The 18,949-nt window shown below is 39.0% G+C and overlaps 1 protein-coding gene and 1 non-coding gene across 4 annotated transcripts in view; both read right to left on the bottom strand.

The window, feature by feature from the left end:
* PIK3CB (phosphatidylinositol-4,5-bisphosphate 3-kinase catalytic subunit beta) overlaps positions 1–17,415 on the bottom strand; it is a 175,761-nt gene extending 158,346 nt beyond the window's left edge. The window contains exon 1 of one of the 3 annotated variants that reach the window (XM_042998513.1): positions 17,341–17,415. The gene's annotated coding sequence lies outside the window, so the exon portion shown is untranslated. Of the gene's footprint in view, positions 1–16,737; positions 17,092–17,112; positions 17,299–17,340 lie in introns of those variants that run through there. The other 2 variants (XM_042998518.1, XM_042998519.1) reach the window with 2 other exon arrangements.
* LOC122230882 lies at positions 9,313–9,416 on the bottom strand. Its single transcript, XR_006207951.1, has one exon. It is a non-coding gene; the product is annotated as a small nucleolar RNA U13 (small nucleolar RNA).
* Positions 17,416–18,949: the final 1,534 nt, after the last annotated feature.

The following is an 18,949-nucleotide window of genomic DNA, read 5'->3' as shown; positions in this document are numbered from 1 at the left end:
AAAGGAGAAATAGGGGCGCCTGGGTGGCTCAGTCGGTTAAGCGACCGACTTCAGCTCAGGTCATGATCTCGCGGTCCTTGAGTTCGAGCCCCGCATCGGGCTCTGTGCTGACAGCTCAGAGCCTGGAGCCTGTTTCAGATTCTGTGTGTCTCTCTCTCTGACCCTCCTCTGTTCATGCTCTGTCTCTCCCTGTCTCAAAAATAAATAAAACGTTAAAAAAATTTTTTTAAATAAAAAAATAAAGGAGAAATAAAAAGAATATAATTTAGTACAAAACAATACATATGCTAGGGGCACCTGAATGGCTCAGTTCGTTAAGCATCGGGCTCTTGATCTTGGCTCAGGTCTTGAGCTCATGGTTCTTGTGAGTTCGAGCCCGGCAATGGGATCCACACAGTCAGCATGTGGAGCCTCTTGGTATTCTCCTTCTCCCTCTCTCTCTGCCCCTCCCCTGCTCGCTCACATGCCCTCATGCGCAAAAGTAAATAAACTTTAAAAAATACATTTACATATATGTGGACACACACAAATACCAAATACCCTGGTATAATTATATTAGAAGAGAACGGAGCAGCATAATACTATGTTTTTCATCACAAACTTTGTGGGGACTATTTGACCATTCAAATAGTTGTGACTATTTGACCATTCAAAATGTACATATGAAAGTATAATCCTGATTTATAAAAACAACAAAAAACTCAGAATCAAGAAACCTGAGTGCCAATAACAGCTCTGCCAGTAATAAGCCTAAAATCACTCCTAAGTCTTTCCCCACCCCCCAAATTTTTATTTAAGTGATCTCTATACCCAGTGTGGGGCTGGAACTCAGGACCTCGAGATCAAGAGTCACGTGTTCTTCTGACTGATCCGGCCAGGCACTCCCCACCCCCCACCTTTTTTTTTTTTAATTTTTTAATGTCACTTCAACTATACAGCCTTGGATAAAGTTCCAGGCTGGAAGAAAAGTGCACACACGGCTGGCACAGTCACTGGGTGGTGATCAAGCAGGTGTAACTCCAAGCTTACTTCAACCAGAACAGCAGCTCAGCTAGGATTTGTTTATATACTGCAACTAGCATCTGTTTATATAAGGATTCTGTGTTACTCCTCGTATGATAAAAGGGACTATGGCAGTTTCTTATAAAACTAAACATGTAATTACCCGACAACTCAGTAATTGCACTCTTTGGCATTTATCACAGAAAAGGGAAATATTTTGTTCACACAAAAAAATAAATGTTCATACTTGCTTTATTTATAACAGCCCAAAACTGAAAACAATCCAAATCCAATCTAAATAATCCAAAAAAAGAAGCCAATTGGAGACAAAAAACAAAACACTTCAGGAACGAACCTCTTTCTAAAAGACAACACATGAGAGTTAAATGTCTGTTTAAGCCTCATAGGTTAACTAAGAAACCATTCTTCAAAATACACACACGGCAAAATACCTGAGATTACAGTAAAGCAACTCAAGGTGTTCTGTGAAACTCTGTGGGAAACTAGTCTGGACTGGGTTTCAGGATAGAAGTGCTCTGAATATGACACTATCTCTTCTCCAACACTCCAATTCTACAGCTAATTACCTTTGTCCTTAATTTAGGTTCAAGTGTAGATAGTATACACAGTATTAGCTCAAAGGAATATAAGACACAATAGGGGACTGAGAAAAAACATGAAAAGTAAAATCTAGGTGTAATTTCCAAATTTTGCTTCATTTATCCCATAGTTTCAAGCCCCTTTTAAAATTCTTGCCAAGGACATTAATAGGTAACTTTTTTTTTTTAATGTATGTTTGTTTGTTTATTTATTTTGAGAGAGAGAGAGAAAGAGCACATGCACGTACGCACATGTCAGTGAGGGAGGGGCAAAGAGAGAGAGGGAGAGAGAATCCCAAGCAGGCGCCACACTGTCAGAGCAGAGTCTGACACAGAACTCTGTCTCACAAACTGTGAGATCATGACCTGAGCCAAAATCAAGAGTTGGACATTTAACTAACTGAGCCACCCAGGTACCACTAAACTCACTTTAAAATTTACATCATTTCCCTCTCTCTAACAATACTTTTACAGTTTAATGAATATGCAGCAAAATGTTAACAAGCAGATGATATACAGAAAGAAAACCTAGGGCATGAATAATCTCCTGATTAACAACCATAATACTTAGCAAATCACATTTATTAATGAAATTTAAAAAGAAAATAGAATTATTCAGCAAAAAGAAAGTACTGATATATGTTACAGTATGGATGAACCTTAAAAATATTATGCCAAGTACAAGAAGCCAATCACAGAAGACTGCGTAATAGGCAAATCTACAGAGATAAAGTAGATTAGCCATTGCTTAGAGATGGGGCATGGATGGGATTGAACAATGATAGCTAAAAGATTTCTTCTCACACTGATAAAAAATGTTCTAAAATTGATTTTTGTATGTATTGGAATATACTAAAAACTACTGAATTATACACTTTCAATGGATGAACTGTATGGTATGCAATTACATATACACACATACACACACGCACACATATATATGTATAATCAATAAACCTATTGTCAAAAAAAATTGAGAAAAACTCTCACCACTGTACAAAAAAATGTTTATTTTCAGCCAGGGTGTATGCACACACACAGGCATGTACTCAAGTGGGAGAAAGTAAGAGAGAGAGGAAAGGAGAGAAAGAGAGAGGGAGGGAGACGGAGGGAGACGGAGGGAGAGGGAGGGAGAGGGTGAGAGAGGGAAAGACGGAGGGAGACAGAGGGAGAGAATCCCAAGCTGACTCCATGCTGTCAATGTAGAACCCAACATGGGGCTCAACCCCATGAACCATGAGATCATGATCTGAGCCAAAACCAAGAGTCAGACACCTAACTGACTGAGCCACCTAGGCACCCCTCGCCACTTTTAATCAACATTGTACTGAATGAACTTCTAGTAACCACAATCAGACAAGAAAAAAGAAATAAAAGGCATCCAAATTGGGAAGGAAGAAGTAAAACTGTCATTATTTGCAGATTACATGATAGGATATTTAGAAAACCCTAAAGACTTCACCAAAAAAAACTATTAGAACTGATAAATTCAGTGAAGTTGCAAGACACAAATCAAGATATAAAAATCTGCATTTCTATACACTACCAATGAAATAGAAGAAGAAAAACTCAGGAAACAATCCCATTTACAAGTGCATCAAAAAGAATAAAATAACTAGGAATAAGAATCACTAAATTCTACTCCTGAAACCAATACTACACTATTAAGTTAACCAACTGGAATTTAAATAAATAAATAGGAATAAATTTAACCAAAGAGGTGAAAGAACTGTATTCTAAAAACTATAAGACACTGAGAAAAAAATTCAAAGTTGACACAAATAAATGGAAAGATACACCTGCTCAAAGACTGGAAAAAATATTGTTAAAATGTCCATACTACCCACAGCACTCTACAGATTCAACACAATCCCTATCAAAATACCAATAGTACTTTTTGAAGAACTCTAGCGAATAATCCTAACATTTATAAAGTAAAACAAAAACCCAAATAGCAAAGACAATCTTGACAAAGAACAAAGCTGGAGGTATCACAATCCCAGTTTTCAAGCTATACTACAAAGTTACAGTAATCAAAACAGCATGGTACTGGCACAAAAACAGACATATATACATCAATGGAATAAAACAGAAAGCCAGAAATAAACCCATACTTACATGCTCAATTAATTAATCTACATCAAAGAAGGCAAAATATACAATGGGGAAAAGACAGTCTCTTCAATGAATGGTGCTGGGAAAAGTGGACAGCTACATGCAAAAGAATGAAACCAAACCACTTTCTTACACCTTACACAAAAAATAAACTCAAAATGGATTAAGGAGCTAAATGTGTGACCTGAAACCATAAAACTAAACTTAAATAGTAATCTCTTGGACATCAACCTTGGCAATATTTTTCTGGATCTGTCTCCCCAGGCAAGGAAAACAAAAGCAAAAATAAACCACTGGGACTACATCAAACTAAAAAGCTTTTGCACAGCAAAAGAAACCATCAACAAAACAAAAAGGGCAACCTAAAGAATGGGAGAAGATACCTGCAAATGATATATCTGATAAGGGGTTAATAGCCAAAATATATAAAGAACATGGGGCTCCTGACTGGCTCAGTCAGTGAAGCATGTGACTCTTGATCTTGGGTCATGAGTTCAAGCCCCACGTTGGGTGTAGAGCTTACTTAAAAAATTTTCTGAAAACTAAAAATTTAAAAATATGTATATATAAAGAACTTTTACAACTCAACACCAAAAAACAATCTGATTAAAGAATGGGCAGAGAGAGGTAGTTGGCTGACTCAATTGGTAGAGCACGTGACTCTTAATCTTGGGGTTGTGAGTTCAAGTTCCACTTTTTAGGCATAGAGATTACTTAAATCTTGGGGCGCCTGGGTAGCTCAGTTGGTTAAGTGTCCAACTTTAGCTCAGGTCATCATCTTGAGGCTAATGAGTTCGAGTCCCACATCAGGCTCTTTGCTGACAGCTCAGAGCCTGAAGCCTGCTTCAGATTCTGTGTCTCCCTGTCTCTCTGCCCCTCCCCCACTCACACTCTATCTCTCTGTAAAAAATAAAAAATAAGTCTTAAAAAAATAAAAATAAATAAAATCTTAAATGTTCAGTTAATAAATAAAATTTTCTAAAAATTGGGCAGAGAACCTGAATAGACATGCTTCCAAAGACATACAGACAGCCAATAGACATTATGAAAAGATGCTCAACATCACTAATCATCTGGAAATGCAAATCAAAACCACAATCTCACTAATCAGAATGGCTACTATCAAAAACATAAAAAATAGTAAGTGTTGGTAAGGATGTGAAGAAAAGGGAACCCTCGTGCACTGTCAGTGGGAATGTAAATTAGTACAGCCACTGCGGAAAACACTATGGAGGGTCCTCCAAAGACTAAAAATAGAAATACCATACAATCCAGTAATTCCACTTCTGAGTATTTACCCAAAGAAAACAAAACTGCTATATGCACCCCATATTTACTACAGCATTATTTATAATAGCAAAGGTATGGAAGCAACCTAAATGCCCACTGATATAGATGAATGGATAAAGATATAGTATATATACAAAATGGAAGATTACTCAACCATTAAAAAGAATGAAATTTTGCCATTCATGACAATATGGATTGACCTAGAGGTTGTTATGTTAAGTGAAATAAGTCAGAGGAAGACAAATACCGTATGATTTCATTTATATGTGAAGTGTAAAAAACAAAACAACAACAAAAGAAAGAGCAACAGACTCCTCATAAATACACAGAACTAGGGATTGCCAGAGGGTAGAGGTTGGGGGATAGGTGAGATAGGTAAAGGGGATTGGCAAAATAGGTTAAGGAAGTTGATACAAACCTCCAGTTATAAAAAAAAAAAAAAAAGTCACAGGATGAAAAGAACAGCATAGGGAATACAGTCATTAATACTGTAATAGCTCTATACCTGGAGCTAGTACGATACTGTATGATAACCACACTGGAGTTAAAATTAATATTGTAATAACTCTGTACAGTGTTATATGGTAACTACACTTATCTTGGTGAGCATTTCATAATGTATATAATTGTTAAATTACTATGTTGTACACACGAAACTAATATAGTATGTCCAATTGTACTTAATTAAAATTAAATAAATTTAGAGGGGGACCTGGCTGGCTCAGTTGGAAGAGCATGCAACACTTGATCTAGGGGTCATGAGTTCAAGCCCCACACTGAGTGTAGAGATTACATTAAAAAATGACATCTTTAAAAAAATAAATAACAAAATTAAATGAGAACAGATAAAATGTTTATATAGAAAAAAGTAAAGAACTTTTTCATACACACCTAATGGCTGAGACACCGAATAAAAACCGAACAAGTCCACTGAGTACAGAAATAGATGAAAGGAAAATGATTGATTTTAGAATACTTCTATGCAGATCGCTAAAGAGCTATGCACACTGTGTAGATTAGGACTATCTACCATTCACGATGCAATATACATTAGTTTCCCTTTCCCTATATAATTCCAACCTCTGCAATTTATATAATTTAAAAAAAGGAAATTAAAAAAATAATAATAATAAAATAAAAAAAGAGGAAATGTGATACTCAAACGCAATTCCAAGTCTTCATGTGTCATACCTAAGAAATGATTGTATCTAAAGATTCAGTTCAAAGATGTTCACTATAAGGTTATTCATAACAGCAAAGTAAGTTTAATCTTATCTAATTAAGCTTTTGTTGAATACTTTTGTTATTAAATTGTATTACATCCATGTGGCAGTAGAATTTTAAACTTTTTTTAATAAATGTTTACTCCTTTTTGAGACAGAACACGCAACTGAGTGGGGGAGGGAGAGGTGGGGGACAGAGCATCCAAAGTGGGCTCCATGCCAAGAAGAGGGGCACCAACTCACAAACTGAGCATCCCCTTCTATGTGTCTGAATACTATTAATGATAGATATAATGTTCATGCTCACATTCTTTTCTCATGTGAATGTGGGGGAGGGGGGAGGCCAAACAGCACAAATGTAATGCTTATCTATTCATTTTTTTAATTAAAGGATTAATAACTGTAATCTACTGGTTCATTTATTCAAAAGTGAATTCATGAAACAAAAGTAAATTTATGTCTACCTTCCTCTATTCCCAACACTTTAGGATCCAGTTTAGCAAGATGTTTCAATATAGCACCCAACAAATTACCTAGGCAGGAGAGGAAAAAATACTTCAGAGTTTTCGTATTTGAAAATTCCGTAAAGATGATCTACACCCACTTACTAGAACATCTAATAATACCAGATCATACATTAAGCATTTTTGTTAGCTACATATATATAACAAAGCATAAAACCACAGGTTTCTTTTTTTTTCTCTTCTTTTTTTTTAAGAGAAAGAAAGAGATCATGAGGAGGGGGGAAAAGTCGGGGAGAGGGCAAAAGAGAAAGAGAGAATATCTTACACAGGCTCCATGCTCAGCACGGAGCACAATGCGGGGCTGGATCCCACAACCTTGGGATCAAGACCTGAGCCAAAACCAAGAATCAATGCTCAACCCAATGAGCCATCTAAGCACCCCTAAAACCACATACTTTCTAACTATAAAGCCAAGGCAAAAGCAAAGCTTTTTATACATTCAAAACAAAGGCATACTACATCAAATAATTTGTTTTTTTTTTAATGTTTATTTATTTATTTTCAGAGAGATAAACAAGAGAGCAAGAATAGGAGAGGAGCAGAGAAACAGGGAGAGAATCCTAGGCAGATTCTGCACTGCCAGCTGGGGAGTCCAACACAGGGCTCAATCATGACCTGAGCTGAAATCAAGAGTCTGACGCTTAACCAACTGAGCTATCCAGGAGCCCCAATTTTTTAACTCATAACTCGTACAATAAAACTAGGCTATATCTATATCAAGTTATTTAAGAGTAGTTAGAAAAAGAAAGTTAATGGTTGAGAGGTGAGTGGGGGGATAAGTAAAATAAATGGATTAAAAGACACAAACTTCTAGTTATAAAATAAATCAAGGAGGTGAAAAATGCAGCATATGGAATACAATCAATAATACTGTAATAACATTGCTTGGTGACAGATGGAGACTATACTTATCATGGTGAGCAATGAGTAATGTATTAAACTGTTGAATACATATATATATATACACACACACCTGAAACTAATACTTCAATTAAAAAAAAAGGTTAAAGGTTCAATGAACAGAAAATTGCATCCTGTTTCCAAATACTACACAGGTAGCGTAAGATGAAGGTGGCGATTATTATACTAAAAAAAACACAACACTTTAAACTTATATAGTATCTTTTAACCTTCCTCTGAAGGGCCTAAAAAATAAAGAACTGTATGATGCAATCAGTTAAAAACATAAATTCTAGGGGCACCTGGCTGGCTCAGCCGGTGGAGCAAAACACTCTTGCTCAGGGTTGTAAGTTCAAGCTTCATGTTGGGTGTAGAGAGTACTTAAAAATAAAATCTTAAAAAGAAAGAAAGAAAGGAGGAAAGTAAAAAAGAAAGAAAGAAAGAAAGAAAGAAAGAAAGAAAGAAAGAAAGAAAGAGAGAAAGAAAGAAAATACACGTAAATTCTAGAGTCAGATCTGAGTTTGAAACCTGACTTTTCCTCAACTATGTGATGCTTGGCATGTTAACATCCCCCAAAGCTTCAGTTTCCTTATCTCTTAAGCAAGGATATCATCACTACCTTCATTTCAAGTTTATGAAGATAAAATCTAGGAAGGCCACTAAGCATAACATGGCATGTAAGTAAGCATACAATAAATGTTAACTACTATTATAGTCTAATCCCATATAGTAAGCACAAAGAGCAAGTTCTTTTTTTTTTTCTTCTCCCCTTATTTTCTGAATTTCATATGGTACAAAAGGTATTACATACTTGAACATATTCAAATAGAAGGTTCTTTCCATTCTTTGGGCCAACCTTCCTTCAGAGGCAAAAGAGCGGTTTTTCTAACGGGCTATATTGACAGCCACAACTTTAAATGACAAAAAATGATATAAAATAAAAGGAGGGGCACCTGGCTGGAGCAATTGGTGAAGCATGTGACACATGATTTCCAGGTTGTAAATCGAGCCTCACATTGAGCTTGAGATTACTTTAAAAAGAAAAAAAGAAAGAAAGAAAGAAAGAAGAAAAAAAGAAAAGAAAGGAAGAAAGAGAAAAAGAAAGGAAATAGGTGACAATATACAGAATTAAAGAAATCATAAATTCTTCACAAGTTAAGGATGAAATCATTGCTGCTGGTTGATATGGCATACATAGCTACCATACACACACACACAGTAGACATTTCTTGTAGGTAGAATCAGGACCTAAAACCCAGAACAATACCAATTACTTAGGAAAAATATTAATAATGAAATGGTGGGTAAAGTATACTAAGACTTAAGACAACCAATGATTTTCAATGAAAATGTGAAAGTTTCCTAACCACCAAAAAAAAAAAGCACCCCAAAATAATTTCAATTGATCACCACCTTGTCAAAACCAACTATCATCTATCTACTCCTATGGATGTTTCCTTAGGCTCTCTAGCAAAAAATAAACATATTAAGAGAATCCCAGATGGTTGTCCCCCAGGACACCCCTCCCCCAAAAAAACTACCTATAATGAATCTCAATTAAGGGGAATTATACACACACACACACACACACACACACACACACACACACACACACATATATATCTAGCTGATAAATATGGAACCTTTTTTTTTCCCCTATGTCAGACAGGCAATGTGCCAAGGTCGTAACAAGGTTTAAGGGAGGCACATATCACACAACAGCATGAACACCCAATCATCATGCTTATGAACTACAAGAGGATCAGAAACCTAACTTTTTTAAAATATACAACTGGAGAGGTAAGTTTTAGCTAACAAATTATAATTTTTGTTCAGATAACATAACAGCAGCAATTTGTAATGATTTATAAACACTGCTTTTATTAGTATATAAATACAAGACCTACACTAAATTGGTAGTTCAAGAGTACAAAATTTTAGGCAGCTATTACCTGCCCATGGGCCCTGTCCTCATGCTTTAATAACACATTTTTGCACCAAAAAAAAAAAAAAAAAATACACAATTTTAACTGACCATATTTCAACGATTTAATAGAAATTAATTACTGTGTAAGTAACTTGTCAGAGGTAGTAGTAAGTGGTCTGGCTACAAAAACTGAGCATCTCGGGGCGCCTGGATGGCTCAGTCCGTTAAGCATCCCACTCTTAGTTTCGGCTCAGGTCATGATCTCATGGTTTGTTGACTCTAAGTCCTGTTATCAGGCTCCGCACTGACTGTGGGGAGCCTGCTTGGAATTCTCTTTCTCCCTCTCTCTCTGCCCCTCCCCTGCTCTTGCCCGAGCTCTCTCTCTCTCAAAATAAACTCCAAAAAAAAAAAAGAGAGAGAGAGACAATCTCTATTTCAAACTGCAGTTTTTCAGTTTAATTCCTCTGAAAATTGTTGAAAATTTAAATTTTTAAATAAACATTAAAGAAAACTTCAAATTGCATTAAACTTATAATTCTCATGGTCTGAAGTACTCATTATTTAAATCATGAAAGCTCAATCATTTAAACTAGTAAGGAGCAAATGTCTCAAAATGGAGTTTGCCCTTTTGTTGACAGTCACCTCAAATTTCTTCCAGTGGCTCAGCAGGTAAGGAATTCATGGAATTCAGGTCTTCGAGGTCTAGTAAGCACTGTGGTTAAACCACCCAGTCAACACCAAATTATGTAGGGCAAAGCCTGTTCATTATCTAATTCCTTTGACCCCTCCCATCCTTTCCCTACTTCAGAATTGCCAATACTTCTATATGGTAGGAGATAGATACGAAATTAGTAAATATTACAGTTATTAGAAATGCAAGGAAAAACTATCGTCAGGAATGTGGTTAAACTGCAGTTTAAATAAAGCTTCTGGATTACTCATGGATTTCTTTTAATCCACATAATCCTTCTCCTGAAGGCATGGATAATCAGGATCGCATTTCCCCTGAAGACAAGTAAGCATTTGCCTGGTGGTCTCCCAAGTGATTCCAGCACCAGGGGAGGACAGGCTAGAGTCAGGAACAAGCATGTCAGTTCTTCCTAGCTTGCACCAGAGGACTGTGAGTTGCAGACCTGGCTCTAGCAATACCACAACAGAGAGGATGGTCCAGCAGTAAATACACCCAGTTAAAAGGGCAATGATAACCTCAAGCGAACTGCTTTGAATACTGCAGGAAATGAGGAGGTATGCATTCTTGGCGAAGAGGTGGGGGAAAACAGATCCTGAAGCCAGGATTCAGGGTAAGGATTTGTGAATTTTGTAAGGAAATGATGAAGTTTCTACATTATTAACTGCTTTAGGTTGAAACTAATATATATAAGATAAATGAAAGCTACATTTGCAACACACCATAGTTATACAGATAGCATATCCTCCCTTCAATCCCTAGGAAAGTTGAATGGTTAAAAACAACTTTAAGTGCTAGGAAAAAATAGGCTAGCAGAAAGTGACAATGCTAGAGAGAAGTTAGGAAGAAAAACTGAGACTTCGTAACATAATCCTTGGCAAAATTAATCTCTAGCTAACCCTGCAAGAGCAGTAAATGGGAAGTCTAGATTTACCAGAGAGATGAATCCATTATTATCACAGACTTAGCCTCCAAATTCTCTTAGACGGTCCTTTATAGAAGCTGACATTATGGGATTCACCTCACTTGACAGTTTTCAGAAGTTATACAGTAATTTTTTAATTTAAAGCCTTTATAAACATTCCTTCATCTACAAGGGTAATTAGTTTATTGCATGTTGAAGACTGGAATTATCTCATTTATATTTCCAAAAGAAAACCAACAATTAGGGTGATCAGTTATCTACTCATTCTAGTTCTAACATATTCTAGCCATGAAAAATTTTCTCTTTAAAACACAAATAAGGGCACCTGGGTGGCTCAGTTAAGCATCTGACTTCGGCTCAGGTCATGATCTCATGGTTCATGGGTTTGAGACCTGGGTCAGGCTTCATGCTGACAGCTCAGAGCCTGGAGCCTGCTTCAGAGCCTGCTTTGAATTCTGTGTTTCCCTCTCTTTCTGCCCCTCCCCAACTCACCCTCTGTCTCTCTCTCTCTCAAAAATGAATAAATATTTTTACAAATAAATAAAATGAATCCAAGTGCTCAGAATGAGAAGGGAGAGGACTACAAAGGAGTAACACAAGGGAATTCTTTGAGGTGTTGGAATTGTTCTGTATACTGTTAGTGGTGGCTATGATTACAAAAATCTATGCGTGTGTTAAAACTCAGGATGGGAGCGCCTGAGTGGCTCAGTTGGTTAAGCATCTGACTCTTGATTTTGGCTCAGGTCACGATTTCAGGGTTTGTGAGATTTGAACCCCATGTTAAGCTCTGCACTGACAACATGGAGCCTGCTTGGGATTCTCTCTCTCCCTCTCTCCCTGCTCCTCCCTGGCTCATACTCTCTCTCCCTCAAAATAAATAAATAAACATTTAATAATAATAAAAAAAAAAAAAACCCAGGACTGTATATGAAAAAAATTGAGTTTTGACAAACCAAAGAAACAGACTTAACTACGGAGAACAAACTGATGGTCGCTAGAGGAGCGGTGGGTGGATGATGGGTGAAATTAGGTGATAGGCAATAAAGATTATACTTATCACAATGAGCACTGAGTAATGAATACAATTGTTGAATCATTTACACCGTATACCTAAAACTAATACACTGTACATTAACTGTACTGAAAACATTTTTAATTAATTTTAAAAATTAGAGTTTTACTGTATATAAAATTTTTTAAATTCAATGTCATCCTCTTTTAGAAATGTCTTTTTATCAAAATCTCTTTGGCCATCTAAAAAAATAGGGGCACCTGAGTGGCTCAGTCGGTTGAGTGTCCAACTCTTGATTTTGGTTCAGGTCATGATCCTAGGGTCCTGGAATCCAGCCCCATGTCTGCCTCCATGCTGATTGTGGATAATATAATAATAATTAATTTTAATATTTAAAAATATTTATATAAAAGTGTATTATATATTTACTGTACATCATATATTATACAAAAATTATATATTTATATGAAATTTATATAAAAAGTTTTTATTTAATGAATAATAATAAACAAGTCTATTGAAAAAGAAAGGTCTAAATTAGAGACACAATCTGCATTATCAGAGCAACTAGAACAAACACACTATACACACCCAACCACACATCTAATCCCTTTCATTTTTCTCCCTCTCAACTAGAAGCTTGTGACTCAGAACTATTTAACCTGGAGATAACATAAAGGCTACTATGGATCTATGGTAGAACAACAACTTAAAAAGGAAGTGCCCCAGTTTGGAGCCAGTCTAAAGAGAAAGCTGGACCCAATGGCTAGAAAATGTAGGCAGAAAGACCTTGACTAGGAGAAGAAAGGCCTCTTCAAGAAAAGGATAGTTTCCTCTCACAAAGCATTACAGCAGCAGACATTAAACTACTGAAGGCTCACAGGTACTCCTTAGAAAAAAAGCCCATACCAATCAGGGAATGAAGAGTGAGGAGAGGGGAAAAAATCCAAGTGACAAAATCTGGGGAGGGCAGTGAGAGGTAAGAGGAGTGATAAGGGAAGTTGTCTCACACCAGCCAAAAAAACTGATGATATTCTCACCTATCTTCCTTTTCTTCTTCTCTTTCACTAAACGTTAAGTCAATATTATTCTTCTAATCTAAGCTTTTCTCCTCCAACATATTTTTTCTCTATTTCTACTTTGACAATGGAATTATACACTCTTTTTTAATTTTTTTTTTTTTAATAAGAGAGTTCAAGTGGGGGAAAGGCAGAGAGAGAGGGAGAGAGAGACAGAATCCCATGCTTTAAAAATAAAATCCTGAAAAAAAAGAAAGAAAGAAACCAAATGGTAAGAATTTATCCCCAAGACATGATAATTCCAAATCAAATGGTTGAGAAGATGGATACACACATACACATGCACGCACACACACACACACACACACACACACACACACAGAGGAGCAGGGGTCTCCGTTTTTGTTTTTTTAAATAGTGTAATTGAAATAAACACACCTGCTCTCTGCAAACATCCCAACTGCTACCCTATCGGATTTGGTATGCAATACTAAATGAAAGTACCACATTCTAGAACCAATCTCCTCCAGTCAAGACCAAAATTCAATGTCTCAAAAGAACAACACAAGCCTGGAAAACCTGTTTGGTCCCTTATTTACAAAAATACTAATGAACCAGTACACAATGAATAAAAATCACATTTGTTGTTATTAGTGGCTTAATGTCTAGCCTCTTCAGGAGGTACAGCACCCCTTAACCAAGACTGAGGAATAAGGATGCCTAACAGAATACCTCTAGGCCCTCTGATTACTTCCTTATTTGCACAAATCTGGGACCAAAAAGAATAAGTTTGTTCAACACACGTTGAACTTATAATCAAAAGACTGACTTATTTCATTCACACATTCATTCATTCAACATTAATTAAATGTTTTAGGCACTGCTCTGGTTACCAAGAATACCAATATATATTGAAGACAGACAAGATCCTGGCCCTCAGAGAGTTTAGAGTATGCCGAAGGGGAAAAAAGCCATAACAAATAAATAAGTAAACAAGCAAGATAATAGCAGATAATGCAAGTAAAGAGTATGGATTTACTTCTTAGTGTAATAAGCCACTGAAGCAGGAAAGTGAGTAAAGATCACTCTGATCACTATTTGAAACAGGAAAGCAAGACCAGAGGCAAGAGACCAGGTAAGAAGCTACTGCCCAAGAAGAAATGGGTTGGTGGCAATAAAAACAAAGAAGTAAATATACCTGAAATGTATTTTGGAGGTAAAATTGACAGGGTTTGCTGAAGGACTGATTATGTGGGGAATGGAGGCGCAGTGAGGCAAAGGGATGAATTAAGAATGACCACCAGATTTTTCACTTAACAAGGGTGGAGAAGGAGGGCAGAGGGGTGCTGAGGAAGGAAAAGGCTGAGAAACAAATCAAGAGCTCCACTCTGAACGTGTTCAGTTTTGGATGCCTAAAGGCAAATGGAGTGAAGATACCACAAAGGCAGTAAAAGAAATCTAAAGTTCAGGACTGGAGATAAAAATCTGAGCGTCGGGCACCTGGGTGGCTAGTCAGTTGAGAGTCCAACTCTTGATTTCAGCTCAGATCACGATCTCACAGTTTGTGAGATCGAACCCCACATCAGGCTCTGCTCTGATAGCACGGAGCCTGCTTGGGATTCTGTCTCTCCCACTCCCCTCACCACACTCTTGCTCGCTGTCTCAAAATAAATAAACCTTTTAAAAAATCTGAACGTCAACAGCACATGGACAGTGGACATGATGAGATCACCTGGAGAGAGCACAGGTAGAAAAAAAGTAGAGGGAACATAGTGATATTGTTAATAGTATTGTATGGCAACAGATGGTAGCCACACTTGTGGTGAGCACAGCATTATGTCATGTACACGCTTGTTGAATCACTATGTGGTATACCTGAAATTAATGTAACACCGTGTGTTAACTACACTCAAAAAAAAAATTTTAAGAAAAGAAAAAAGTAGAGGGGATGGGGCACTGGGCTGGCTTAGGCAGCAGAGCATGTGACTCCTGATCTTGGGGTTGTGAGTTCAAACCCTGCATTGGGCACAGATCTTATTTTAAAAAAAGGTTTTTTTTAAGTTGAGGGAATGGCTTGGAAGTGCTAAGGCATTAGGATGTTTTGAATTCAGGGAGAAGGAAAAATCAACAAAAGAGAGAAAGGGAGTGAAGAGAAGGAAACCATAAAAGTGCAGTATCCTGGAAGGTTCTTCTATATAATGTGATTCACTAGTCCATCACCACCCTCCCAAACCTTGTGACACACACCCACTCAAACTCTATAAATAAAAAGACTAAGGCAAAACCAAAAAGACTGAGTGACATCCCCAAAGCCCCAGCTATTAGGGACCCAAGTCCAGGCCTAGAACGAAGCAAGATGGGACTTCTGACCCCTAGCCTTTTCAGCAGCTAGCATAGTACTGCTTCTACTGTCAGGTTCACCAATCTAAAGTGAGGCAAGAGGAAAAATCACAATTTAGGAAGAACGTATCTTAGATTACAAGGTCTAATTTTAATTTTTTTTCTGTGTATTTTGTTCACATTCAAAAATAAGTTGAATCAAAGTCTCTGTGGATGAGTCTCTTTACAAAGTAGAAAACACAGTCAAGAGGTGCAAAATGGCAATAAATTAAAAGACAACTCAATTTTCTACACTTCTAAAAAACACCCTAAAGGTCAAAGATCCTCATCAGAGTATGAATCAGGGGTGTAAAACAAAGTTTTTTTGTTCTTAGTCATTTTTGCTTTAGTGAATACAATTTTCATTTTTAAAGCTTATGATTATTACTTGTTTCTACACTTGCCTTCTGAAACTAAGATCTTTATCCTGACCACTGTCTTATGCTACATTATCATGACTTAAACAGTTCTGCTTTTACCATAAAAACCTTACAGCGTTGCATAAAAATCCCCAAATGATTAATGAACTGCTGAGAATACTGACTCGGAGATGATTTTATTAGGAATCACATTTCCAAACATTCACTCAGTGCTTCAAAGTAAGTACTCATCTAATTTAATTAAGATGACTTCACCAGACACTAACACTACCCACAATGATGTTTACAAAAGCACTTGTCACTCCCTTCGGATGTAGCAACGCAGAAAAATGAGTCTGTTTCCATATTCCTCGTGTGTTTATACTCTGTAACAAGTGACAGTTAAGTGTGACTTAAGATTATTTAAACTGCAAAGCACTTCCAGTTTGTGTCCCACCATTTTCTATCCTAAGCGAATCCTAAAATTCTTTCGGTCTTATTTCAACAACTGCCACTCAGCACCTGAGACAGGTAGCCCAAGTAAGCCTTAGCAAGAAAGAGACTACAAGATTCTAGTATGGGAAATAGAGGATTCTATTTTGGCCACTGTAAGAGAAAAGTCTCCAATATTAGGCAATTTCAGTGGAGGTTACTGCAACACCAGAGCAGTCTGTAAATAAATGTGCCCCCAAACGTACACCCGCAGCCTGGAATCAGCAATGGCTAACGAGAAAAGATGCTGCACCAGGGTTGCTCCTAATAGCTTACCACTTACCGAGCGCTGGCTGATCGGTCATGCACATCATCCAGTCCTATCCTCAAAACAACCCTGTGAAGTACGTATTATTATTCCCATTAACAAATCGGGACACTTGGGCCCAAGGTCCCAGGGCTGATCAGTGGAGGCGGTGGAATTTGAAAACACGACCGTACCCCAACAGCCCAGGATCCCCGCCCCTAAAATGCACTTCTACACAAAAAGGCACCTGAGGGTGGAGAAGCCGCGGGGACGTCCGCAAAGGCGGAGGAGAGACAGGGCGAGGGCGCCGCCTCTCCAGAGAGGGCCCTTCAGGAACGCCACCAAAAGCGCCAGCGGCCGGGGGCTACCGGTCGCGTCTCGGCCGCCCGGTGGCCAGGAAGCGCCGCTCACCTAAGAGAGCCCCGGGAGGGCCGCAGTGGAGCGAAGCGCCCCCGCAGGCCGGCGGGCGGGTGTCCTCCGCGACGGCAGGAAGCGCGCCGCGGGTACACAACTCGCCGGCGCCGCAGGCTGTGGCGGGCTAGAGCGCGCCGCCCGCCCGCGCGGGGGCACCTCACCCGCCGCCGCGACCGCGCCGCCACTCGGCTGCGCCGCATCCGGGTTCCGCGCCGCCGCTCTCACCTGCCCGGTGTTCCGCCGCCGCAGACTCCTAGCTCCGGTTACGCGGTCAGCAGCCCAGGCCACCGCGACAGTCCCGCTGAGGCACCCCCATCCCTGCCTCTCCCGGTCGCCTCCCGCCTGCCCCGCGCGGCGTTACACTGGCCCGCCACCCACAGCCATGGCCCGCTCTGCCGCCGCCGCACCGACCGACGGAGCACGCGCGCGCCGCCGCCGTGCCCGCGCGCGCGCCCACCTCCCCGGCAGGCCTTCCAGCAGCCTTCGCCCCGCCCCGCGCGCTGCTCGGACCAATCCCCGGCCCCGCAGCGGCCGCCGCCAGACCTGCGGGACTGGCCCGGCAGGGCAGAGGGAGAGGCGGTGCTGCCGCCTAGTTCTCTCGGGCTCCCTGCCCTCCTGGGACGCTACTGCTCGCCGTTTCGGCTCCTCTTTGTGGCTTCTGGAAGACAGTGGGATTGGGGATCTCCAACAGGCCGCCTTCAGCAGAGAACCGCCACCTGCCCCGGTTTTCGTAGCCCCCTCCCGAGACACCCTCTGTTCTAGATTTCCTTGTTGGCCTTCGCTTCCCAGTCCCTCTCCCGAATTCCGTTCTGGAACTTTGAACTGACTCCTCGATGACTGGGCGCAGCCCATCGCTTTTCCCCCTTCTTCTGTCACTCCACTTCTGGAGATGGAGTTGCTAGATTGGCTGCTTCACAGCTGGTTCTTCAAGTCCTGCTATATTAATGGTCATAAAAGCAGAAGTACAGCCTTCCAAGCCCAAGATTATTTTTTTGTGTGTTCATTTTTGCGACAGTAACAGCTAACATTTGTATGTAGTGCCTTATAGTTTACACAGCCCCCTTTGCTGTGTACCTTATCTCCTGTTATCTTTGGACCTCTACCAGGAAATTTTATAGACTTTCTTAGAGGCACACTTCAATTTCACTTACTGAAAAGCTAAAATCTTAACTTATTGTAAAGCTACTATATCGTAGAGTTATTTTAACTTTTGCTGCTATAATAGCTCAAGCAAATATTTGAGTAACCGAGGATGGAATCTAGAAGTAGAACCTACTATAAAGCAAAGATGGCAAACAGGCCAGTGGTAAAACAGTAGTTTGATAAATTATCCTAGTTTAATTGAATATTTATAATACATCAAAGCTAGAACCATACCACATTCAAAAATAAATTCCAGAAGAATTAAAGATATAAAAATATACAAAACAGGGGCGCCTGGCTGGTTCAGCTGGAAGAGCATGCAACTCTTGATCTGGGGGTCATGAGTTAGAGCCCCACTTTGGGGGTAGAGATTACTTAAATAAATATTTTACATATATATGTATATATATGTGAAACAAACACTTAGAGGGAATTTTTTAAAGAATAGTGATATGACATTTATTTCGTGAGGGGGAAATTTTAAGCCAGACAGGAAGCCCAAAATCATTAAAGAAAAAAATTGTCTACATAAGTATTGTGAAAGTTTTGCATGACATCACAATGACAAGACAAATTAAAGAAAAATGGAATAAAACAACAAAATGTATGGCAGACAGGGGCACCTTGATGGCTCAGTTGGTTAAATGTCTATCTCTTGGTTTCAGCTCAGGTCATGATCTCACAGTTTGTT

Source organism: Panthera tigris, chromosome C2 (genome assembly GCF_018350195.1).
Source record: "Panthera tigris isolate Pti1 chromosome C2, P.tigris_Pti1_mat1.1, whole genome shotgun sequence".
NCBI lineage: Eukaryota > Metazoa > Chordata > Mammalia > Carnivora > Felidae > Panthera > Panthera tigris.
The sequence above is the reverse complement of the archived record's forward strand: the minus strand, read 5'-3'. Positions and strand labels throughout refer to the sequence as shown.